This window comes from Marmota flaviventris, chromosome 11, assembly GCF_047511675.1.
Source record: "Marmota flaviventris isolate mMarFla1 chromosome 11, mMarFla1.hap1, whole genome shotgun sequence".
In the NCBI taxonomy this organism is placed as follows: Eukaryota; Metazoa; Chordata; class Mammalia; order Rodentia; family Sciuridae; genus Marmota; species Marmota flaviventris.
Genome location: NC_092508.1, coordinates 51,837,556 through 51,864,643, shown reverse-complemented (window position 1 = coordinate 51,864,643; position 27,088 = coordinate 51,837,556). Strand labels below are relative to the sequence as shown.

General features: G+C 36.7%; 1 long non-coding RNA gene across 2 annotated transcripts; it reads right to left on the bottom strand.

Moving 5' to 3' along the window:
* LOC114099635 (uncharacterized) lies at positions 1–27,088 on the bottom strand. Of its 2 annotated transcripts, XR_011709099.1 has the most exons (4): positions 25,148–27,088; positions 23,145–23,254; positions 19,098–19,225; positions 17,284–18,661 (listed from the first exon to the last, which is right to left on the bottom strand). It is a non-coding gene; the product is annotated as an uncharacterized lncRNA (long non-coding RNA). The 2 variants fall into 2 exon arrangements; XR_003583933.2 differs by lacking the exons at positions 17,284–18,661; positions 19,098–19,225 and adding an exon at positions 1–2,052.

Sequence of the window (27,088 nt, the reverse complement as noted above, 5' to 3'; positions counted from 1 at the left end):
TCTACTTCTTTTAAGTTCAACTCAACGCAATTCTGACCCCAAGTCCCAAAGAGGGAGGAAAATCCAAAGACCTAGATGTGATCAGGCATCTTGATCATGGAATAGAGAAGGAGATCAAGAGTTAGGTGATTTCAGTAGTGGCCAATCTTTCTCTGGCTCCTTTTACAGTTCTCTCTTGCCCCTCATTAAACTGTGTGTTCTCACTTACATGTGAAAGTACCCCCCAAATTGACTTCAAGTAGTCAGTAGATAGTGGTTACCAGAGACTAAGAATGATTAGGGGGAGAGAGGAATGAAGAGAGAATGAGTAACAGGGTACAGGGGTACAGTTGAATAGGATGAATAAATTTTTGCTTTCTATAGCACAGTATGGTAATAAGAGGGTGTTTTTAATATTTCCAACACAGAGAAATGTTAAGTGTTTGAGATGATGTAAGATATGCCAATTACCCTGATCTTTATATGTTATACACATTGGAATGTCACCCTTTATCCCATAATATGCATAATTATTGAATGTCAATTAAATACATATATCAAAAATTATGACAATGATTTTTCTGGTTGTACCTGTATTAATGAATACCATTACTTTACCTATGCCTGATCATTACTAGAACTTGAATAACCCTGGTATCTCATGCCCTAATGTAAACAGGAGGAGAGGCAGCTGAGTCTGATGTATCTTGTTCCTTGTGGACAAAGTGCTTGAGAGCATCATTTCATCATCTACACTTAGCTACTCTTGATTTTTAGAGAAGCTTCCAACTCAGAAGCTCAGGATACCCTTTTGCCTGGTGCTCACTATTCCCCACCCTGAGCCTGATCTCTGTATCCTCCCTGGATCACACTCCCCCTGTTAGCAAGCAGTGTGAGTTTTACACTTGGACCCACAGCAGATGCTTTCTATGGCAAAGCAGCTGTAAAGATGATCACCCAGGATTTTTCACTTGAATCAGTTTAACTAATCTGAGTGCACAAAGAGGTGGCAGATATAATGTTTCTTTCACTTTTACCATCTTAGCTTTGTGTGGAGCAGGGTGTTGGGTCTGTGCCTCAGCTGTTAGGAAGAATACCGAAAGCCTGCTGTCATTGACAGCACTCTTTCACGTTAACCCTTTGAATCCAATGAATTTCTTGAGAAGAAATTGAACGAACTTCCCCACATTGGGGCTTGTGATACTATAACAATTTTCATCTTTTTGAAGTGAGCAATTTGTCAATTCCAACACATCTTTTCTGTTTCCCTTCCATATTTACATCTGGAGCCCAAACTGATTCTTTCCAGCAGCTCTTAAAATGATCAGGTTTGACTGTTTGTATATATCTATCTACCCACTTATCTGCTACATGTCTGTTTATCTGATCATTGTTGCTTTGAGTGATCTTATACCTTTTCTACTCACCTGACCAATGGATTCTTCTTTCTTTCAACCTTGTGGCTCCTGGCCCACTGGCTCTCACCAAACTATAAATCTTGCTTTGCTCCCCTACCCCTTCCAGCTTCTATTTATTTCCCTGAGCTGAATGTAGGCCTATTTTATCCTTTAGTTTATTATCCCACTACCATGTGGGATAATAAACCAAATTAATATCCTCATTTCTGGTTGATCCCCATTTCTGAGATCCTAATCCTCTGCACCTGTATACATCACAGCTGTTAAAGAAAATGGAATTCCCATCTTGGCAGGTGAACTTAAGGAAAGCCACTTCAGTGTGATCCCAAGGATCCTTAATAACTATGTTTGCACTGTGCTTACACAGTGTGGACCATGTTCTAGGTGCTCCATACATATGAACTCATTGAATTCTCTTCAAAGCAGAAGGCACAGAGCAATGTTATCCCCATTCACAGTTAAGAAGCTGAGGCAAGAAGCATAAGTAACTTGTTGACCATGCAAGTCATCAGTGAGGAGCCAGGTTTGACCCAGGAAATTTGGCTCCAGCATCCATGATCCAAAATAGTGCTTCAGTATTTATTGTTTCTGCTTTTCATCTCTTCTCCTGGTTTCACAACCTTCTATAGTCCCAGGCTCCTCAATTGTCCACATTCTGAAAAATCAGAGAAAATGAGGATTCCTTCTTTAATGCATGAAATCTCATGACTTCCTCCTATGCTCCATGCTCTAATTTCTTTGGGCAAATTGCACTCTGTTCCTTTATCTTGTGACTACCCTCTAGAGCCTTGCCTATGACTCATTATAACAAATATACACTTGTAACCCTCTTGCTGACATTTCCTGTGTCAAGAGGGACAACCTCAGAGAGAACACACCCTCTCCAAGGATAGCCACTGCCTCATCTGAGCTTCCAACACTTGAGATCTAGAATGAAAATTCTCAATGCCCTCTTTGAGTCATGTGGCCAGTGCTCACTTGAAGTCATTTTAAAACACACAAGACCATTTGTAACCCCTTGCTTTCTCCATCAGGGGCTGAAAACCAAACACATATGGTAAGATGGCAGCTGGTAAGATGGCAAAGGAAGGTCCCCAGGAAATAGTGTGAATTTAAACATCTTAAGTAGCTAAATAAAATGTTTTCTTTTCAGAAAGTAGACATTTGAACTTGATAATACAGTAGCATATGTTGTGTAAAAGTTTAGTGGCATGAGATTAAAAGTCTCTTCTTGGCCTGATGTGATGCTACATACTTCCTCTCCATAAGAGAGCAGGAGTCTTTTCCTACTTTTTCTTTGTTTTTGTAATAAAATTGCATGGACTTAGTGACTGAGTCTCAATTCTTCTTTTTCCTTTCCTCCTTCTTCCAGTCTATCAGCTTTCAAAAACTATACATTTCTCTGGTCTATAAAACCCATGATCCCTTAGTTCCTGACTTATTCTCTGACTTATCTCTCTCCTTTCCCCACACTCTGCTTTCTGTTCTATGACCATTTTCCTCTCTTCATAATGATCTTGCCCCTTATCTTTACAAAGCTCATTATTTCATGTCAGTAGAAGCCTTCTTGGATGACTCAATCTAAAGATTCTGTCCAGGGACTATAGTGAATAATATTTCAATGTCCTTCAACATTCGAAAGTAAGATGCTAGACACCTGTGCAAGACTTGTAAGAAATGACAATCTAATTTTACAGCTCTTAGTTAACCACAACCTATAATCTATAAAAGGAGTTAGGCACCAAGAGAGGCATTGGAGAATAGGAATTATTTTTTTCAGAGGAATTAATGTTGTACTAAGAGCTCCTGTCCTAGAAACAGACACTAAAGAAGAAAGGTCATGTCAGGGCAAGGGATGGGTAGTCTTTCTGTCCAGCTGGAGAAACTTGAGTAAGACTTGGTGATCTTGACCTATGTCTCCTGGAGTCATGAGACACAAACTGACACCTGGAAATGCTTAAAGGCAAGGGGTAAGATGCTCTGATAGAGGAGCAGAAGTCAGGAATGGACTGGTTCCCAGAATTGATTAGAACAAAGGGCACATGAGTGCTGCCTTTTGACCAGATGATGGTCACAGGGAGAGTGCCAGCCAGGAACCCTTTTAAATCTTACCAAGTGTGCATCTCCATAGGAGGAAGGTAAGCCTAAGGGGAGGTGGGCTTGATTCCCTACAACTGAGAGAAAATGTATGTGGTACTCAGAGCAATTCAGATCACTCACATCAAAAACAGAGCAATGCAATTCTTGCCTTCACCCACTGTGACAACTACAGTCCTGACTGTGATTTCCCCCTGGTTTCTTCATTTCCTTGCTTTTATATAGCCTGTTGCCCACAACTAGGAAATAAACTTGACACAAGTAAAGGACCTTTTGCTATCTTTTTATGATTAGCTTCAGCAGTACGTGGCATATATTTTGAATAGGCAATTAATAAATATTGTTTGACTAAAATAGGTGAAAGACTGGGAAATCATAAACTGCATTCTCTTTCCCCAGTGACAGGCCACTAATTCCTAGTACTGTGAGTGTCCACTAATCTAATTCAGCTCTGACTAACCATTAGAGAGGGGAAGGTAATAGCTGATTAAAAGCCTTACAAGCAGCCCTTTCATTGCTTTCTCCTATATTAATTTTTTGTTGCTGTTTTTGCTTTTTTAAAGTGGAGGACCTCATGAGAGATCATGTTCTATTACAATGTAACCATTGATTTGGGATGTGGTAAATTTCAACCTACTTACAAAGGTCAAATAATTTTAATAGTAAGTTACATTTAATAGTAAGCTACATAGTAAGCTACATTTACATTAACTATATGTAAATATAGTTAACAGAGTAATAAACATCTACATTAAGAGAGAACCTGATTTGATCATTATGCATTGTATACATGTATTGAATTATCACATGATGCCCCAATAATATATACAATTATTTTCTTTCAATTTTTTACATGAAGAAAAATATTACACAACTTTATGTCTCAAGGAACTAGAAGAAAAACAAAGCCCAAAACTTAAATAAAGAAGGAAATAATAAAAACTAGAGCAAAAATAAATGAAATAGGAAAATAAGAGAAAAAAAGCAATGAAATTGAGTTGGTTGGTTGGTTGAAAAGAATAGCAATATTGACAACACTTTAGCTAGATTAAGACAAGAGGAAAGACTCAAAACAGTCAGAAATGAAAAAAGACATTACAACTGTCACCACAGGAAGAAAGAAGATCATGAGACTATTATAAGTCTACTCTGAATAATTTAGAAAAAAATGGATGAATTTCTAGAAACATACAACCTACCAACACTGAACCATAAAGAAATAGGAAATCTAAAGAGAATTCTTAACTGGAAAGAATATTCAAACAGTAACTCCAAACCTCCTAATATAAAAAGCCAAGGACCAGATGTCTTCCTTGGTGGATTCAACCAAACATTTAAAGATTAATTAATGTAAATTCTTCCCTTTCAAAGATGGAGGAGGATGGAATACCTCTAATTTTATGAAATTGGCTTTACCCCGATACCAAAGTCAGAAAGAGACACAAGTAACAAAAACTACAGGTCAATATTCCTGAAGAATACCCATGGAAAAACTCTCAACAAAATACTAGCATACCTAATTCAACAGACCACTAAAAGGATTATACATTATGACCAAGTGAGATCATCTCTAAGATGCAAGTATTGCTCAATATAGGAAAATGTATGTCTTGCTCATGCTCTTCAGTGATTGACCAGTGAAGGTTCACTGAGTGGATCTTCAACCAATGTTTCATGAATGACTGAATGCTTGTCCCAGTTGATTTATATCAAGAAGTTATCACCAAGTTCACCTTCCTTGACTGAACATTTGTTACTTTGTCATCAGAAAAATGAACTGTATCTTTATTTCCAGCCATAAACCTTCTGTACACTGAATAGTTGTTGCCATCACCTACCTTACTCATTAGTCATGAACGAAAGTGGGCAAGAGAATGATTCTCATTTAATATAATCTATTGCATTTTTAATATATGTTTGGACCTTTATTTTATTCATTTGTTTATATGTGGTGCTGAGAATCAAACCCAGTGCCTCATACATGCCAGGCAAGCGCTTTTACCACTAAGCCACAACCCCAGCCTACAATTTTTCAATAGATGATCACAGTGTCACCTTCATAAACCAAGTCCAGAGTAGCTGTATAAGTATATTTAGCTAGAATGAAATAGATAGATAGATAGATAATACATTTGCATAGTGAATACATACATACATATGAATGCTATGTGTCTACAAATTTAAAGATGTGGATCAATATATTATTTGTATAATAAAGTCTTATGATTACATGAGGAAGAGAATTAGGATCCATTATCATAGGCCTGCTATACACTATTGGATTTTGAGTGTGAGTTCCAAAGAGATCCTGCTGAAGAGCCCAATATATTTTAAGGTAATAAAAATAAAGGGTTATTTAAAAAATTGTGTTGAAGATCTTTGCACAACCACATTTGTCCCACTTTCTGTCAAAACTTTATGTGCTTCCAAGGGAGTACAGCAATGTGTGCATTTTCTATTTTTAATGAATTTTCTATTTTTAAATCATTCATTGTTCTAGTTAAATATTATGAGTGTATGACAATTCCTAAAGGAGTCATGCAGAGATAGTAGGTGCAATTGTGTTGTACTCAAAATAAATTCATGGTTAAAGCAAATATTTAACAACTGTCAAATACTGGATTGCATGTAGAAAAACTAATCCTGTAGAGCTCTGGTAAATTAAAACTTCAATCCAAACCTTCCTTCTGTGCCTGATAATTAGAAAACCAAATGAGGAACTTTTCTGGGCATTCTGGCTAGTTTAAGAAACCCACCTGTTTTCTCCTTTTGAAAATATATTTTTAAGTTAATATGTTTAAGTAAAGGAGTTGGATGACTCAAAAACCAGACTGAATTGTAGTGTAAAGAATACCCTCTCATATTTAAATATGACTATATATTTGTGGTACACTACAATTTGATAAGTGGCTTATAAGGAATTATAGACAATATGCACTGAAAATCAGTTGAGCTCAGTGTATGCAAAGAAGCCATCACCTGAGGGAATGGTAACCCATCAAGCCTCATGTCCACCACCCTTACATTTTCTCTACGTTAGTATTCACCATCATACCTTCATCCTGGCCCTTGTGAATATTCAGAAGAACTACACTGAAATGTTATAGTCATACATTCAGCTCTTCATTCTACTCCATTAGCACCTCCACATCTGTCTTGAGCTTTTCAGAACATTTAGTTCTTTGGATTTAGTCTTCTCTCTTGACTACTACCCTCTTGTGCAAATTAAATTCCATCTTCCATGGTTTCAAATAATTATTTCTTAATTCCTCTACTCTTTTCTCCTATTGTCTTTCAGTCTGAGTGTTTAGAAGAAAAAAAATTCACACTTGGCTCAATTTAATTCTACACCATTTTGATGAAAATATCCACATTGCTTCTCTGCCTCTGGAAGAATTTCATTTGAACTTGAATATTCGTTGTGGACTGAATGCATGATTTTCAAGCTCAATTAGATTTTTAGAGTTCTGGCAATCCTATTTTTTTCTAAAATATTTAGAAAGTTCTCCTTAATTATTAAATATCTAACCCTGACCAGGTGTGGTGACCCATACCTGTAATCCCAACCTTTCTGGAGACAAAGGCAAAAGGATCACAAGTTCATTTATGAATGCTATAACTCAGTGGTAGAGTACTTGCCTAGCATGTGTGAGGCCAAATTTAGTCTCCAGTACTGCATAAATGAATAGACAAATAAACTTCAACCCCATCAATCATTATCACTTTAATGAAATATCCTTGCTTTCAGCTTCAGGAAGAAAGAGTAGCCTTCCAAGTAGAATAGCCTCATTCACCCATTGAGATTACAGCTTTCATGCAGTTTCAAACATACTTTCTTCCTGTGACTCGGGAATGAGGTCTCTTCTTTCTAGGACTAGCCTTCTGTTGAGGATCTCATTTTCTCTCACCCCTTAGGGGACCATGCTCCAATTGTAGCCTTATTTTCTGCTGTATCCTCAATCTCCTTTTCTCTACTGTTACTCTCACAACTGTGACCTTAAGTCAAATGATCCATAGCCTGAGACAAATTCAGAGAGAAGAAGCTGGGGGAATGAACATTCGCACTCATTCTCTTCTCTCCTTCTCTCTTCCTCATCTTCTGCCAGTGCTCACCATTGGTCTAACTCAACCAGAAGACAGAATGCAATTGAGTCAGTTGAGGCCATCTCAACTTCTTCAACTCCTGGGCCATGGAGCAAGATGAAGGATGGAGGCAAACAAGATAACCAACACAACCTTATTGATAGATCTGTTATGACCTCTGGGTCTTTATTTACTTGGGCTCTTGGTACTATTTAACAGTGTTGGCTACTCCTTGAAACATTCCTTTTTGGGACACTTCTATGGCCATGCAGTCTACTTATTGTCTACTTCAAACTCCTGGCCGTTTCTATATTTTATGCCTTTATTGAAATGCTGGTACTCTTCAGGGCTGTTATGCTTATTCAATGCCTGATTTTCCTCTCATTGATTCTTGGTGGATGTCACCATTCCTATTGCTTTAGTCACCATCTATTTAGCTTCATAGTTTCTAAGACTATATATTGAACACACGATTTCTTCTGAGCTTCAGGCCTACTTCCTCATCTGTCTATGAGCATTTTCCCTTAGAAGTCTCATAGATGCCTGAAGATTAACATGTCACAAATAGAATCATCATGTAGAACTTGTGTCCATTCTGTTTGCATTTCCTATCTTAGAAAATTATACCGTTACTCTTGCAGTTGTTCAGAACAGAAAATTGGGATTCATCCTTGGTTGTCCCATTTAGAATTAATTAAAATTCCTATCATTTTTTATCTCAAATGTTTCTCAATTTCCTTGATTTATAACCCCATTCTCACTGCCACTACACAAGTCTTGGCCACCATAAATTCACATCTGGGTTCCAGAAGCAGTCTCCAAACTGTCCTCAGCCTTTCTTTGTGGTCCATTTTGTACCCAGTGGCCAGAGTGATAAATTTTCCTTCTTCAAAACTTCCAGTAGCTCTACATTTTCCTTAGAATAAAGTCCAAATTTCTTGTCCTGACTTGGAAGACTTATTCTCAACTTTCTTGGACACCATCATATCCGACTGAGCATATTTGCTTTTAATTACATATATTAGCCAAGCTTAGTATAGCCTGTGGATCTGCACACCTATTTTTAAAATATTTTTTTAGTTGTTGATAGACTTTTATATTATTTATTTATATGTGGTGCTGAGAATCGAACCCAGTGCCTCACACATGCCAGGCAAGTGTGATGCCGCTGAGCCACAGCCCCAGCTCCTCTGCACACCTTTTTATTGCATCTACTTGGGATACTGCTGGATGACTCTTCACCTGGAATATTCCTGCTTTGTCTTAATTCCTCAGTATAAATGTCATTTCTTTTCAGAAGTCTTCTTGGACAATTTAAGCCTGAGTGTTATGTACCTCTCCTATCCTATAGTATCTGGTATTTCCCAACATGAGACTTATTTGACTTGTCTGTAGCCACCCCACTTCCCCTGCCCAAGACTCCAAATGACATGTACTCAAGGGTCTGTCATTTTCACTGCTGTATCCCTGGCATTTACCAAAGTTGCAAGAATTTTTAATGAATGAATAAAATCACCTTTGAGGACATGAAGGTACTTTATAGTATCAAAGTACCTAATGGGTGAGGCTTCAAGAGGCTGTGACACACATGGATGGTGTTATAATTCTGTCTCAAGGGTTATGTTTATTCTGAGGGTAGTATTAGAAATAGAGTGATAGGCTGAAGTATTATAGAGAGCAATTTGCTTTCTGAGTGGGGTCGAAACACAAGAGAGAAGAACCAGGAGATTGGGAGAAAAAATTCAGGTAACAAGTGAAACTGGGTAAGACTAAGAAGCAAGATACAGCAATAGGAGCTGTTTGGAAAATATAAAGAGCAGGACTTGTGCACTAAAGGCCTAGTCAAAGGAGAAGTTAAAAAAAAAAACAAAACAGCTATGATTTTGGTCCTTAGTAACAAAGAAGAACAGTACTGTCATTTACCGGAATAGGGAAGTTGGAAAGAGGAATTATTTGAAGAAGAAATTTTTAAAAAAAGAATTAGATGCAACAATGAGGTTATATCATCCAAGTAAAAATATTCTGAGAGATGGGATGGATATAGGACAGAACTATGTGTCTCCCAGGGCTTCTCAAGGGAGAACACCATTTTGTGATCCCAAAGTAGAAACACTCTGAGACCAGAGTACTTTTTGTGGGCTGCTACCTATTCTGAGTCCTAGAGAAGGCTATTAATGGTGGTAGCCGAGGACCAGGATGTATGAACAGCCTCATGGATGCATGGCCCTTCTCTAGGAGAGACTTAGCAGAAGAGCAAGAACAATCCAAATCCTTGCTATTTCTACTGTCAGTCTCTACCCAGCTGAAACTCAGGTTTCAATTACAACTGTAGTTCATGGCACACTGCCTTCTCTTAATGCTTATTAATTAGAGAAATTAAAACTAGAAATTAAAACACACAGAGGCATGTTCTTTAATATTTAAATCTTGGTAGCATGTGTACACATACATGGTGCATAGGATGTTTTGGTAAATGACCTCCCGGGGCTCTGTATGTGATAAGAATTAAATCTTTACCTGATAAAAGGATGTCTACTACATGTAAAGAGATTTGTGTTATTTTTTAAAATAAAGTAAAACGTATTTACAATTAAGAAAAGAACTTTGTTATATTCCCTTACAGCCACTGGAAGATGTTTTGTAGGGCTAGTGCTTCCTGCCCCCCAAAGGGTCTTGACTTTTCCATTCTTTTAGACAAAATACTGAAAACCACTAGTAATTTGGCAGATGTTTAAAAGGACTCCTTCTCTTGTGGGTATTTTTGAGGACTCTTCTGAGATCCTCATTGCTAGAGGTATCTCCCTTTACTTCTCACCTTCTAACTGGTTCTCTGTCATCTGTCCCTCCATCTCCAGATATCTAGCAAGTCATTTCCAGACTTTTCACTGAGGTCTCTCTGATCTCCAGTCTTCTTGAACAGAACCAGAGGAAACCCCAGATGGCTCTGGGGCATGGTCTCTGCAGGCCATGCAGTAGCTTCTGAGAGCAACACTTTCCTCAGTCATCATGAGTCACTTCAGCCAATGGCCTGTCCTCATAAGACTCTCAGGCATGACTGCAGTCCACCGGTGTTCACAGTTAAGGAGGGACTTATGAAACACTGCATGACCTTCTCTAAGCCCCTTACACTTTAATTGAGGTAACAAGGACACGTCTTTCATTTTTCTCACCTAAAAGAATCATCATCATCATCCAATGACATTTCTCTCCGGAGACTCCTCCTTCCTATAAATGCTTTTCTCTCTCTTGAGCTTTTTAAACTTCTTTACAAGCTATAATCATGTAGTTAACTAAGGGTAGCAAAGTTCTTTCCTGTGGCAGTCCAACTAAAATCACTCAGCACCTCATTTGGGAGGTGAAATATGCTTGTCACCACTAGTTTGAGCTCAGCTGAAACCCAAACAGGAAGAGCTCTATTTTATATCCTGTTACAATGAAAAGGACTTACACTTTAGGCACCAATAAAATCATTAAATTAATATTAGACTGTAAGACAGATCTGGGTAAATAATGCCTAGAGAAGGCTAATGAGGAAAACTATAGCCAGTGGGATGACAGATGAAGCCCAAGTGCACAGGACACGCACACCTCATCTAACCAGAGCTGTGGTGCTTGTTTCCATAGAAACTGTACTTTCAAACCCATATTGAACTTCAAAGGGGGAAAGAAACTGCTCTCTACACCTATGAGGCTTAATTGAAAGAGAAAGAAATAAAGCATGTGATTGTACTTGAAAACATTTGTGTGTTTTTCATGGCAAGCTGAAGAACAGATGAGGAATATTTATTCCCAATATATATGAAATATGTTCTAAAAATTATTCAGATATTTTTAAAAATAAAAAAGATTACAAATTTCAGTTTTATTTCTTCTTCTTTTTCTTCTTGGTAGTTTCTTTATACATAGGAGAATTTACATAGTCTGAGAAGAGACCTACACCTGATATTTTTTTCTTTATTACCCAGTATAAGGAATTGAACCCAGGAGTGATTTACCTCCTGGGTACATCCCCAACTATTTTAATTTATTTTTTCATTTGGAGACAGAATCACATTTGCTGAGACTGGCCTTGAACTTGTAGTCCTCCTGCCTTAGCCTCCCAAATAGCTGAGATAACAGGTACATGCCACCATGCCTGGAAAGACTGGGCCCTGAACAGGTGACCTCAGAGGAACTCATTACTCTTTGGAAGTCTTTAGATTTTATAGCAGAGGCTCAAGCATGGAATTAATGACTCCCAAAGATCCACACTATTGTGTGTCAAACTGTGTTTCTTCCACAAGATGTGTCGGATTCCTATCTTCTGCTCTCTGTGAATGTGATCTTAGTTGACAAAAAAAGTCTTTGCAAATACAGTCAAGTTAAGATAAGGCCACAGGCACACAGGGAGATTGCCATGTGAGGACAGAGACAGAGCCAAATCCAGGAATACCCAGTGTGAAAAGCCACCCTTGAAACAGGGAAGAAATAAAGGAGGATTTTATCTAGGACCAGAACGGGAGTACAGCCTTGCTAACACCTTGATTTCAGATTTCTAGCCCCCAGAGCAGTGAGAGAATAAATTTCAGTTGTTTTAGACACTCAGCTTTTGGTACTTTGTTAGGGTAACCCTAGAAAATTCATACATACAGCCAAGAAAAATTCAGTGGCAAATGCAGAAACTGTAGGGAATTTTCTTATGAGATTTGGATCTCCACTAAGTAATTGCCTGATTTGAGAAAGACTCTTGGATTGATGATCTTTTTCTTGAAGGGTGGCATTTCCAATTTTGGTGCTGATATATAGACTGCCATTGCAAATAGTTGTTTCAGTTGAGCAACTGGTCTTGTTCTTTCTGACTTGAGTATTGATCTAAATAGATTCCAAGCCCTATAGCTCTTCAGTGATCATAATAAGAAACAATCTCATTTCTCAGAATGATTAAAGATCAACTTGTAATTGGTAGGGAGATGAATTTTAAAATATTTTCTTTTTCTTTTTGTAGGAAAATCTTGCTCAACTTGAGCAAGTTATGCAACATAAAAGTGATTCAGTTAAAATTTCAACCATCTCTATGGTTTAAAAAAAATCCACAACAACCACATTTTACCCCCAAATTTTTCAACTCAGTGATAACTGATATACCAGGATATTACTCTGACTACAAAAATTACAAGTTAAATCATAGCTTCACATTAGAACATTTTTTTCAATATTGAGAAATCATGTTTATTTTTCATTTATTTCTTATTTCTAATTTACAAATAACATTAGAACATTTATAATAGTGTTTTTACATTATATTCTTAAATAAGAATCATTTATTTATGATTGTGGTTTAACAAATTTAAAAATCTAGGAGTATTTGCGGGGTGATAGAAATGTTCTGTAATCAGAGTGTAGTGATGGTCACATGGCTATAAATTTATGAAAATCATTCTAGTACACACTTAAAACAAGTAGATTTTGTGACATGCAAAGACCTAAATAAAGCTGCTTAAGAAACTAGGATTCTTTTCTCATGGTAAAAAATATCAGTTTCATAGAACTCCTTGCAGATTTAGTGTTTGATAAATGGCAATTGGTGACTGTGTTCACATCACTCTGGTGTGGGTATGCTGCAATTTTGTCTCAGCCAGAGATGAATGTGGATAAAGCAGGGTTATGTTGGATGAAAGAGATTCCAGAGACAATGACCCTCCAGAGGATAAATGACTGATTCTCCTACCATCTATCTAGAGCCTGAGATTAATCTTTCAAAGACCTTTCCGGGCATTATCTTTACTAGAATTTGTAGAGAGGAAATGTCTCCAAGAAGACTGTTTATGTCAAATACATCAATCCACGTGATACTCAATTTCAAACCAGTTACATATGCCAGCAAAAATGTAAATAAAACTTCACTCTAATGATATGTAGTATTTGAAAATAACTTGCTACTACCTAATAGAAATTGGAAAAGTGAGTATTAACCTGAATGCATTTTTTACTATATTGAGATAGAAAAAGCACGTGGATCCTTTTTTAATTGTTTAGCTAAATTATACGAATCTTAAAAATGGCAAATGCTATGAATCCATAATCAGAAGTAAAACTGATATGATGTAAGGAATCTACACAAATGAGGTTTTCTTTTTAACCAAATCCACTGTGAGTACATTTTCTTACTCTCACAAATGCAGCTGCTTTCGCTTTTAAAAATGGGACAGGGATATTGACTTACCTCAGTGAGGTTTGGGGAAGTCCTGATTTTAAAAACCTTCAAAGGTTATAATTCTATGAGAAATACTGTGTATAGGGCAGGTAGAAACCAGATTTTATTTCATACCACATTTAACTTTGATCACTAGTCGGACATTGAATTAGGTGAGATGGGACTGTCATTAAGCTCTGTGTGACTCAGTATCCTCATTTGTAAAACTAGACAATAAAATTTGGCTAGTCCACCTCATAAGATTGTTATCAGTGTTAAATAAGAAGTTCTATGCAAATGTAGAGCACCCAAAGAGAACTACTGTCAGAATTATTATTAAAGATGATATTATTCTACTAAGATGGGAATGCATTTTTTTTTAAGATGACATTGTATTGATTGGTAAATCCTGGGAGTCAGTATTTAATCCCCTCTTTGAACTGTTCCCAACTTTACTCCCAACCCCAGTTCATGTGAGAAGGGTTTATTTAAGGAAATTATTGAACCTGGAGCCTTGGAGCTGGTGGAATATTTAGGTGAATGAAGGACTCAAATCGGTCTCTGAATGCTAATCAATTGACCTATTTCATGACCAATCTTCTCAGTCATGTTATTATACCTTGAGCAAGTGGGTTGGGAAGAAGGAGAAAGTGAGGTTGATTTTTCAGGGATTAAAATATATTCTATATTTTCAGGATGGTGATGTCCTACCTTTCTAAGAAATTGGACTAATGGATAAACTAAAAAGATGTCACAAGCACCCCTTCAGAAACACTTGACACTGCCCTCCATAAGCTTTTATTCAGGGCATTTTCTTTTACAAAATGCTCTCAAGTTTAACTTTTAGGAAATGCAAATGTATTGGACAGTCTTTGCTCCTCCAGACCCATCCTGCTTTCACCTCCATTCTACTCTGGCTGTCAAGAGGCCAACTTCCACAGGCTATCTTAAATGCATCCCCATCTTTAGACTTCTGGTTGAATCTTAGCCATTGGGAGGCCCTGGCAGAAGATTTTCAAGTGGAGAAGAACTGGGGGAGGGCACGGGGATTTTATCCTCTGGCCGACCTTGGGATGTGGGGCAGCTTGGTTCCTCAGTAGTTACTGCTCCTGTTGGGTAGCTGTCCAGCAGTGATGTCAACATTCTCTTTGGGACCAGTAACTGCTTCCTTGTTTGCTCTTTAAATCTGGGGATGATACTGGAGTCTCACCACCCCTTTTTAGCTACCTATAACCCTGACCTCACACCTTTAAATAGTGCTTTGATCAAATTCTCTTCAATTACCCATTTTGAGTGTGCCATGTTTTTTCCTGGCAGGATCTTTATTGATACACTGAAACCTGTCTTTTAATAGAAAATTTTTGTTTGCTAAATATGTTCCTTGGGCTGATGATTGATGTTTCTTGAGCCTTGGAATACTTGGGACTTAGTCTGCTGTCAGATCACCAAGGCTAGTCTTTCCAAGGGGGTAAATTGGCTTTGTTCGAATCTATTTTGGAGAATACGAGAATACCGCAAAATTACTGAGCACAACTGAACTGACAGCTCCTGGATATACCACTGTTTACATCTTAAAATAACAAGAAAATGCTAACTCAAAAAAATGTCTTTCAAAGTTCAGAAGCAAACTTAAGAAATGTTTTTAGGGAAAGAAAAAAAAATCTACATTCTTGGAAATTTCTTCCACTTATCCACCCACCAAACCCTCACCGATTTAATGATCTACCAGGTGGGGAGGCCAATGCACTAAAAATCTCCTTGGTGCTTTGTAAAGAAGGCCAAAGCACTAAAAACCTCCTCTGATCCAAATTTATTAGAAGGAAAGTAATGTGTGAAAAAGTAGAAGTATTTACTCTATAACCTAGCAGGACCCCAAGGGCTACTGTCTATAGAGATCCTGTTTTATTAAAAGATGAAGGGATTTGTGGTTTCCATATCAAAGGTCAGGCAGAGCAAGCAGGGAAGCCTTTGTTTGTGTGACAATTATAGTGTTTGTACACTTATCCAGTGCTTGAAAACAGCCCTCCTCCAGTGTGCTCATTCATTTGCTTAACAAGCTGCTTTCCCTCCAGCCTTGCTTTTCCCCCTCTCTTCCTTTCCATCCCCTCAAAAGGTAATGTGAAAAGATAAAATGCACCCTAGGCCCTATGTGAGAGATCATCAATTTTATATTACAGGAGCCTGAAAAAATATACTCTTTTATATTTGCAAATTTCAAATACTTTTTGTGCCTATTCAGTGTCTTCAACTCATATATATTGTGGTGAAGTTTTAGTGAATATGTAAAGTTTATACATTATTTGAGAACCATTTTTCAATAGTATTATATAGGGAAAAGGGAGAACAGTTCGATAAAACTTTCAAATCCTCAGTAATTAGCTCTCAATTTCAAGAACTAAGATTGCGATTTTAGAATAAATTAAATTAACCAATTCTTAAGACTCAAGTTTTGATATTTTATCTTAAATTGCTACTTTTCAGCAAATGAATGAATTTACAGGTTATTCTCAGAGAATGGATTTCTAAAAAAAAAAAAAAAGAGAGAGAGAATATTTGAGAGTTAAAAAGTTAAATCACTTTTCCAAACATTATAAATATTTTCCTCTGTTAATTCAATCATGTTTGTGCTCAGATTTTTCTCCTCATTGTAGAATAGACAGGGATGCAGATTATTAGTTCAGCTACTGGATATGATCATTCATAAGACAAACTAGTGTGTCAGTATTTTTAACTAAGGCAATCAGTCAGGAGTTTCTCCTTTCCTTTGATTTATGTTTTTGAGTGTGTTGGTGAATGTTTTATACATTTTAATATGTATAACAATTAAATAAATGCACCTAGCTATAAGTAATTTCATCTGGAATAAGAACAATACTATGCATGGAAATCTAAAACCTAAATGTAATATGCAAATAATTTTACTCAAGATATTTGAGTTCCAACAAATAAAACCTATTTTTTTTTTACTTAGAATAAAGAAAAATTATTTCCTAAACTCTTCCCCCAAAAGATAATCTGTAGCAGAATCTACAAACAGACCCGAACCTGAAGCTGAGAAAGTTATTTTATTGAAATAAATAATCCTATCTTCTAAGCTGTTAAATTGTATTATCCTTTCCCAGGAAGGATCTGTTTGGTACTTTAAAAAGTTATAGCATGGGATTGTCTATGATTAAGGTGATTTAAAATTAGAGAGCCACATGTTTAATCCATGTGTTAAATTCACTTAGTGACCAAGAACAAACTTACATTGAGGGGACATTTTCTTTTTCTTTGTCAACATAGTGTTCTTATGCAGTCTGCGGCAGTGTTGAGACTTGGGGATTTATTTTTACAAAATCAGAGAGAATTCAGTAATTTTGTAAAAAGAAGGCTTTAGCCCTGAATCCCTGATACATAAATGTATAGTTTATGATTCTATGACATTAAAGGGCTTAGAGATTAAGTCAGGAGACTTGGTTCAATGATGCTAAGACAATGGGCAGTTACCCACAAAGAGGAGCAACCCTGTTTCCAAAATGAGGTGAACTAAAGCAAAGTTTTTCAAGACTTTATTTTTAATAGTAAGACATTTTGTATCAAGAACAACTATTCACACATACTCACATTCATAAACAACTGTAACTAAAGCTTCACAAAACAATACCTACTGAAATTGTAACAAAAGCACTGGTGTTCTATTCTTTGAATCCTCTTTGTTTGTTGACCATGACCCAGTAGTTACCTCATGTCCCCCTAAAGAGCTGCATCGGGATGTGGAAAGCTCTAGAGTGCTTCACGCAGGATGACCTGTGGAATGAGCACCTGCTATTCTCTGGTTTATAAGTCAGGAGGTTGAGGGAAAATGAACTTTCTTTGAACAAGCCATCTACAATTTCTTTCATTTCCAAACTCACAAAGACAGATTAAGTTGAAAAATCTAAGGCAGTACTTAGAAACGTTCATCTTCAAATTTGTTGAAATGAATAAATGGAAAACTATAAAACCTAAGGTAAGTTGCAGAGTCTCCTTAGTTAAATTTACTTACAGATAGTGGATAGGAACCAATAGGTATTTACTTTATGACTGTTTGAAATGATAAATTAAGCCTATGTTTTTCAGATTAAAAATAGGAATGATCTCATACTTTCTATTAAACCAGAGAAATAATGGCAAAGAAAAAATAAAAAAGCCGAAAACCCTAGTTTCTCTTTTTTTAAAAAATTCTTTCTCTTTTAGGGGAGACTGAGCCCTGCTCTAGCCGGGGAATCTGAAAGGAAAAAGGTTCTTTTTCATACAGAAGAGGATGCCTAGCTTTATATAATACATTGGACAGATAGTGTCATGATCTGTGGGCTTCGGCTTCAGCTGCCAATAAAAAAAAAAAAAAAAAAAAAAAAAATCCATTCATTTAGATTAAGTCACCACTCTCAGGGGAAATGAGGGCCTGTAGGAGAAGAAGTGGTCTCTAAGCATTTAAAAAAAAAAAAAAAGACTGAATTAATCGGAGCCATTTGAAAGAGCCAGATAGCTAAATATAAGTGTATTGAGACTTGAGACTTGGGAAAAAAAAAAAAAAAAAAAAAAGAAAAGAAACAGGCAGAGAACATAAGGAAAAGAATCCAGAACAGACACTCACTCAGGTAGCTTCCCAGGTGCCTAGTGAATGAGCAGGTACCAGGATGGGAGGAGAACGTGAAAGTGGAGTAGGAGTTTACCGAAGAGGCCCAATGTCATTTAATAAAAAGGCAAAGCTGCTAAAATGTGATCCCAGTGAGTCTTAACAATAGAGTAGCTTTAAAATTGATTTACTTCTATTCCACAAATCAATCCAGAACAAGTAGGCAGGCTGCTGTGTTCCACATGGTCATTCAGAAATCCAAGTCTTATCCATTTTCTTTTTCCATCATCATCTGGGTTATTTTTCTTATCTCTATAAGGAATGTTTTCAAAAGAAGTTCCTTTAAATAGAATTTATTCCAGTTCAGGGGAGGAGGTCAAGAGCATCAAAGAACAAATGCCCAATGTTTTAAGTCCTAGGAGTGGAAGAGGCATGTATCACAGGTATCATTTAATATTCAAATTCTATTTAAATGAAACTTCTTTAGAAATATCATCAATTGTTAGATCATATAAAATCTAACAATATCATCTATACTTAAAATGTTCTTACATATAAGAAAAATTAGTTTGGATTCTTTATGTGTAAAACAATATACAACTCATACAAAATTTTCAGGTAAGCATGAATAATTTAGAGTTGAATTTTAATTTGTTAGAGGGTATTTCTAAGGAATTTTCCTTTAAATAGAATTTGAATGTTAAATGAGTACCTGGGAGTAATGGAGTGTTGGTAGTACATGTAGTACCTGGGAATAATGGAGAATCACTGTTGGTTAACAGCCAGCAGCTCCTGCTACAGTCACTTCTTAGCCAGTTCCAGCTTATTAAACATTTCTGTGTCTACTATCCAAAAGAAGACTGTGTGGTGCCCATCCTTGGAATAAAAAAAAAATATTTTCTAAACTCTTCCCCCAAAAGATAATCTGTAGCAGAATCTACAAACAGATCTGAACCTGAGACTACAGTGATTACGTATAAAGCATTATTAATGGTGCAAATTTTACTTGAACATTTCTCATCAGGCCACTGACAAAACTACAAAGCATTTTGAAAAATAACCTCTCATTTTAATTTGAATCCAATTTTTCTAGTAGCTCAGAAGGCTTTACATGGCTAATATAAAATTTCTGGGACTAAGGCCATAAGTTAAAACTGAATGTCTTTAATTAGTTCCACATTTTTAATCTAACTTCTAATATAAATCTTGTTCCTTGAATTTGATATATAGAATAATAGACAAAGTATGATAGATAAGCAATAAGCTTTAAAAACAGAACAGAAATCAGGCTAAGTGTTAAGATCTAATAATATCATCTACACTCAACATGTTCTTACATATAAGAAAAATTAGATTCTTTATATGTAAAACAATATACAACCCATACAAAATTTTATGGTAAGTATGAATAATCTAGAGTTGAATTTTAATTTCTTAGAGGGTGTTTCTAAGGAAGTTTCCTTTAAATAGAATTTGAATGCTAAATGATGTATCACTTTTTAGTAAGTGGAAAGAAAACTGGAATTCAAAAACCCAGAAGCTGGAAGGCATCTTAGACTCTGTCTAATCAAGAGGTATTTCTTTGTCCACTTGAATTTGTGATATTCTTTAAGAATTGGTCCTTTCTAATATTTTATAGTGTGCTATCATTTATATTGATTAAAAAACCCCTCTCTAATTCCAATATCTAACATGATAGTGATATAGATACTGGTGTCAGCAGAGGGCCTAGATAGAGTCTCAAGTAGGTTTGAATGCATAGAACTTTAAAATCAAGCTTTATATAAATGCAATTTATTTAGTTTTGACAATGTTTGATGAATTCAGTCTCATCTTCAGGTTTAAATGAAATAGAACATGTCAATAAGGTTTTATTTTTTGTTTGTTTTTGGCACTAGGGATTGAACCCAGGGGACTTAACCAATGAGCCACATCCCATCCCTTTTTTATATTTTATTTAGAGACAGGGTATTACTAAGTTGCTTTGGTCTCAGTAAGTTGTTGAGGCTGCTTTAAACTCATGATCCTCCTGCTTCAGCCTCCTGAGCTACTGGGATTATAGGTGTGCCCCATTGTGCCCAGAGCCAAACGAGACCAACTCATGTTTTAATATTTTAGTGCAGGTGACAGAAAAGAAAGTATAAAACTATCTGACAAAAATGAGCATATGATGAAAAGAAAGCAGGTGCCTTAGCCTGATCAGAGAGGTTGTCTATAAGAAGTGGCATGTGCAGGGAATAAAGAGAAAATAATGTGAAAATCTAAAGAAACAAAATTTCTGGACAAAAAAAATGAAAAGTGCTGAGAGCACAAGGTTTAAAAAAAAAAGGAAAAAGAAAAGCTTGGTAGTTTGGAGGAACAGAAAGAAACCAGACCTAGAACAAAGCAAATAAGGCATGAGTTGTGGCTGCAAAAATCCACAGAGCCTGTTCCTCATAATAAAGGGGATGGAAGTTATGCTAAATGAAATGGCAAGACATTGGAAGGGCTTGGGTATGGAAGTAACCTAACTTGACTTATGCTTTCAAATGGTTCATCTCAGCAGCTGTGTGGAGGACTGAACAAGAATGAAAGGGGACAAGAATGAAAGCATCAGTAAAATTGGTTTTGCAGAAATTTAATTTCATGACTGAAGCCATACCAAAGTAGTGAAAGCAGTAGATTCCTTCATTTTGCAAGTCTATAGGCACTGTGAGTTGCTTCTCAGAAGCCTTTCCCTCTTTCCTTCTATCATTGTTCCAATATTATCTGGTGCATCAGCTCCACCAGATAAGGTTCTGCTCCAATTGCATCCTGACTCCCCTTTCTCTTTTTACCCATTCCCCTGCTTGGCATTCCATATAGCTCAGCATGTCCTGATTGTCCAAAAATATGTCTCAGAGAAAGCCAGCTGGGGATACTTTTGCAAAGGTTTTCTTTTTCTGATGATAGGAGGGGAGTCATTCTGTCTATCTCACCACTAAACCAAAAGCTTGACCAATTTGGAAAAAGCTACCGTCTCCCACAAGTGAAAAAAGCAGACATTCCCCCAAATGTACTCTGTGGACAAACAAATTTGAGATGTGCTGTGATAAATAGAGTGCAGCACTTTTATTTTCAGAAATTTTCAAATATTAATGTGATCTATGGATGTCCAAGAGAGAACCCAGATACCTAAATTTTTCCAAACTTATATGACCACAGAACTCCCACTTGCAAAATAATAATAACCTGGTTCACAGAACTATCCTCTTCAGAACACTATATGGTAACACTGGACAAAGGAATGGTTTTATAGAATCAAATAATATTCTTCAAAATCATGGTGCATCAGTGATGTGCTTAGAGAGTCCACAGCAGGCTGCCAACATCTAAAGATTTAGGTGATAAAGCTTTCTGTGATGAAAAAAGATCAACTACTTGGGAGAATCCACCAAAGTAAACGTTTGATGTTCAGATTAGAATTATCAGAAATCTTATTCATTATCAAGAATTAGAGGGCTTTTAAAAATCAAAGTCCTAGTAAAGATACAGCTAGAAAATTGCTTCCTGTATTTTCCCCTTTTATTATTAATTAAACTCATTATGAACTTGAGTTACTATGGAAGCTGCTACCCTCTCCTCCTGTCACCTCCTTTTCTCCTTCTCTCCTTCTTCTTCTTTTTCTCCTCAGCCTTCTCCTTCTGGAAGGAAGGAAGGAATAAAAGAAGGAAGGAAGGAAAGAAACAGATAAAAGTCTTCTACAAATAGTTTAGTTTGGTGGTATTAAGAAAAAAGACGCATTTAATTTAATTTAAAAGTGTGAAACACACTAGAAATTTTACCACGACAATATCCAGACTGAGAGACATGATTTCCAACAATTCATTGATTCCAGTAGTAAAAGATGGCATACTGTGAAATTTTATCTCATCATAAAAAAAGATTACTATGGCTTATAACTAAATGTCAAAATAGATTTTCATTACATAGTCTAATTTAATTTCTTAACCACAGAAAAGAATGATTTATACTTAGCTGCTCAGTTCAGATTTTTTTTTCTGGTATTTCTGACAATAGGCTTTATACTTTACTAGGGTAACTGTCTAATGAAACTCAACTAAGAGTGCTGTCTTAAAACTGTACTCTTCAAGTGTGATCCATAGCCTACCAGGTAGGGCATCACCTAGGCACCTGTCAGAAATGCAAAATCACGGCCCCCACCCCAGACCTACTCAGAGTTTGCATTTCAATAAGATCTCCAAATGGTTCATATACATGGTAAAGTTTGAGAAACACTTAGAAGACATCCTCTAGGTGTTTTGCTGTCACTGAGGACTGTTTTGACTCTACCTGGTGGTACCCAGTGGGTTTTCCTAAGAACCTATTCCTGAAATTTCAGCTCACCCCCTTTTACTCAGAACCCATTTAAAATTTATGATCTACAACTAACTAAAAATACTGTTTAGAGTGCAATGCTTGTGTTCTATTTTTTGTGCAAATCTTATATACAAATGTTGATAGATAACTAATTCCACAATTTATCTACTTTTTAATCACTTTAAAAGGACACTAGCTTACAAAGCATGTTGTGTGTGTGTGGGTTTGTGTGTGTTTAACAGTCACTCTACATCCTAGTTGACAGCAAAGCTGCCTTGGCTCCAAGTCTGTTTTGCCAATTAACAAAAATGCAAAAAAAGCCATGTCTTTGTCCAGTGGGGTTCTCAAGAACAAGATCCCCACTTTATTAGAAGATTTTAGTTCATCCCTTTGAAATGTTTCTACTATATATTTGAATCAAGTTTCTCAAAAATCCCCAAGTATGTCCAAAACTCACCATGCTCTCAGTGCTCTCAAACGTATCAATAGATCACATGGGTGTTGGAAGCGCACTTAAAATTTCCAGACCTTCTGATCTTCTCAGAGATGGACCTTTCCATCCTTTACCTAAAATGTAAGCAACACAATCACATGCTGATTACTCATCCCAGCACCATGACACAGGGACAGTGGCACCAGGAAGATTGAGAGTCTGATTATAGGGGCTGTCATGTTCTGTTCAAATACCACCATCTGCTTGGCTGTCCTCATTCTTTCCCTATTGAGCCTATGACTTGACCTTCCCATGTCTTGCTGACTCTGTTGCTTCCCTGCCTTATCAAATACTCCTTAATATGGGTATCATCTCAATTAACAACAAGATACCTACGTCCATCACCTCCTCTAAAGAATCATCTTTTCCAAAATTCAGAGTCTGAGTAGCAGGAATTTTGGGCAGTGAAACTGTTCATAGTCAGGTGTCATCTAAGGATGAAGCAAGAAGGATCTAAGAAATGACTGAAGCTGGTAGAGAGGGGATTGGTGAGAGGGCTTGGTATTTGGTAGTAATAGGAGAAGAAGAGGAGACATGCTGGTCTTATCTGCTGGCAGAAAAGGGTGAATAAGGAAATGGGGAAAGCAGCTATATGGAGAAATAATCCTTATGGAGAGGAGACTTCCTTTCCCAGGACTTATTTTTGGTTTTAATGTTGGTCCGGAGAATAAGCCTGTGAGATCTGAGAGAGCCCTCCTTCCGGCCCCTCTCTTGGACAGAGCAGACAGGGTCATTGCCAAGACTCATATTTCTTGCTCATTTTCCCTACACACTTTAGGCCTTACATAGCTTATATCCTCAAAGAACCCCTAATTACTAAATTCCTACTATGCTTAGCCTATTAATCACATATTGCATGCAGTCATTTTCTTATTCTGACTCTACTGTTAGTTTTCAGAGACTTTTCCTTGGTTCTCTTACTTCTAATGAGTTTTTCTTGTATCAAATTATGGGTGGCTTTTCCTCTGTCTGAGCCAAACTTTGGTGTCCTTCCAGATTCTCCAGATTCTTTCCCTGGTCCTCTTCAATTCTCCTTCCACATGTTTTCTCCCATCCACCTAAATGTTAGTGGAGCTACCAAAATAATATCTTTAGCACATGCCTCCCTCCTGAGTTCTCAGACAGTAAATACTATTGTTTCTGGAACATATGCACATGGATGCCTCCTGGAAAATTCAAACTCAAGCCTATCAACCCCACCTATCTTTCCGTGGATATCTGCTCCTCTTCTTTACAGTTTTTCAATTAAAGGTGTTACTAAATTGCCACCCATAATTTAATGCAAGAAATACATGATCCATGCCAAATGTATACCCTTTTCTAAATGTACCATGAGATTTCATGCCCTTTAGTGCTCCACCATGTCTGCTTACCTGTTAAGCACCTATTCATGCTCAAAGATCCAACTTAAGGTTCTCCCCTTGGATAAAACTTTTGGCTCCCATAACTGACCACTGCTTTCTTTATTCCTACATGGAATGTTGCATTTTTTTTAAATGTAACTTTTGTTCATTTTACATGAACTTCATGTATATATGCAGTAATTTCCTTGAGTGTAGGATCCTGTATAGTTTGCATTTATAGCATGAAGCATGGTGCCCAGGAAAGGATGGGTGTCAGTGGGTAATCACTGAGAGAAAGAATGAACATACAGGCATGGATAAATTCAAAGAAAATGGAACTTAACTGTACTTTACTTGCTGAAGCCTAGAATGTGTTTATGGAGACAAAGCAGTTTAGAAATAAAATACCTCTGGTAGACTGGACAGCACTCACAGCACAGGCAAATGGGAGGATATCAGAGCCATTCTTGTTACAATGGGGGATCCTCCAAGTGACAGATCAGTCCTGAGGTTTCAGGCACTGATAAGTGGTCTGGGAGGTTCCAGAAGAAGAGAGGCCAGATTTTATCTGTTAAAAGGCATCTAAGTTACAAATACAGAAGGACATAAAATACCAAGGCTTACCCTCAGAGAAGTGTTTCTTCAGTTCAATTCCCATACAGGAGACCTTTTGATGTCGTTTACAAGTCAGACTATCATCTCACTTCAAACAATATTCTCGGCTTCTTAACTGAGTTCTTTCATGGAAAATAAGGCATTCCTCTTCTTTGGAGTCAAAACACATTTGGGATTTCTGTCTGTGAAAGATTATCAAATAGGGTTATGAAATCTGGGAGGGTTTTTTTTTTTTTTTTCTAAAGACAGTTCTGAGGGCTTAAAAAATGCCTGCTCCTTTTGATAGTCTGGTTTAGAAAAGCAGTCCGGACAGTGGGAAAAGTTTAGTCCTGCCCCATCCTCATTCTGCTGTATGGCTTTTATTTTGTATACCATTTAGGGAACTTAAAGTTGCAAAAATGCAAAACTACCCATTGGCACTATCTATTGTCAATACCATCATGGATCTCATAACAAATATTCATTTCATTTAAGCCACCAAAATTTAATTTGATTCCATGAATTTTTTTTTTCTATGGAGCTATGAAAACCCTTTTTACCCATTCTTTAAACTATTAACAAGCTGGAAACAAATTGGATTTCATAAAGATTTATGGGCACTTCCAAAATCACTTAACAGTCAAAAGCCATGCGGTAACTTTTTCCATTTAAATAAAATGTGAGGCTTATAAAAATGACAGTTGTGAAAGAGTTGTGAAATTAGATTCAGATGGTTCCCACCCAGACCTTGCTTATCTACTGTAGAGATCATGGCCCTGCTGCTAGTCCATGTCTGTAGGCCCTAAGGAATTACTTGAGGTTGCTGAAGCCTTAGAGCATAGCCATTATAATATTAGCTTATGGACATTCAATTATATTTTACTATAACCCACTTATAATTATTGCTAGAATATAGAAAAGGTAATTATGTCTCAAGTGTGAATAACCTGAGCATCATCCTGAATAAGTGTGGAAATAGATTTATTTTCTACTTATACTTGAATATGGGTAGGTCAGGTATTCAGGAATTATTTTTAATAAAAGTCTCCTTATTAAAACCAAACTGACATGGATCTAGAAAGCCATTCTGTCTAATTTTGTTTCTCTAGAAATACTGGTTTCTAAAACCAACCCAATAGACAAAAATGATGACGTTTTTAATTCCTAAGAATTCTTTAATTTATAACAGAAACACTGTGACTCTGAAATAAGCTAAGATAGGAATTAAACAAGTAGGTTCTGTCAATATTTGAAGGCCAGATTTCTTAAGAGTAACAATGGATGATTACTCAATGGACCCTTACTTGGATGTCTTCAGAGCTAAAGCTCTTTCTTTCTACAACTACAGATAGATTAAACCTGAGCTATATTGGAATGAGAGAATGAAAAAATAGAAAGTGTAAATTCAGATTAGACATTGAATCTTACTTACTTTTATAACTTATTCATGTTTTAATATTCTCCCCCAAAGAAATCTCTACATCTTTAAGACACCAAAGCCATTCATACTTGATCTCTTCTTACAGCAATTGCCTGGGAACATTGGGCCTGCTCCTGTTTGGTTGGTTTCCTGAGCCTTAGTTTCGTCTTCTCCCCGCCCCACTCCCCCTCCTTATTTCTACTCTTTGGTTGGACTGACTTATCTTGGTTTCTTTAACTCAAATTTGAGAAAGGTCTAGGCTCTTCCTATTTTGGCACCATTTCTGTTCTCAGAGACCTGATGCCTGGCACCCACGTGATGGCTTTCCCTCTAGAGGGGCCAATCCAGTCTCTTCATAAGGCATTGTGAGAGAGTCAGGAATATGGTTACTGGTCTTGAGCAAGCCAGTTAACATTTTGGAAGTCTTTGTGTCATCTCTAAATGAAATGAAAAATTCTACTTTACTCAATACTTTTAAGTATCAATGAAGTTAGTGTATATAAACACATAATCTGAAATTTACATAAGGAACTAGGAATAAGCCTTGGTAA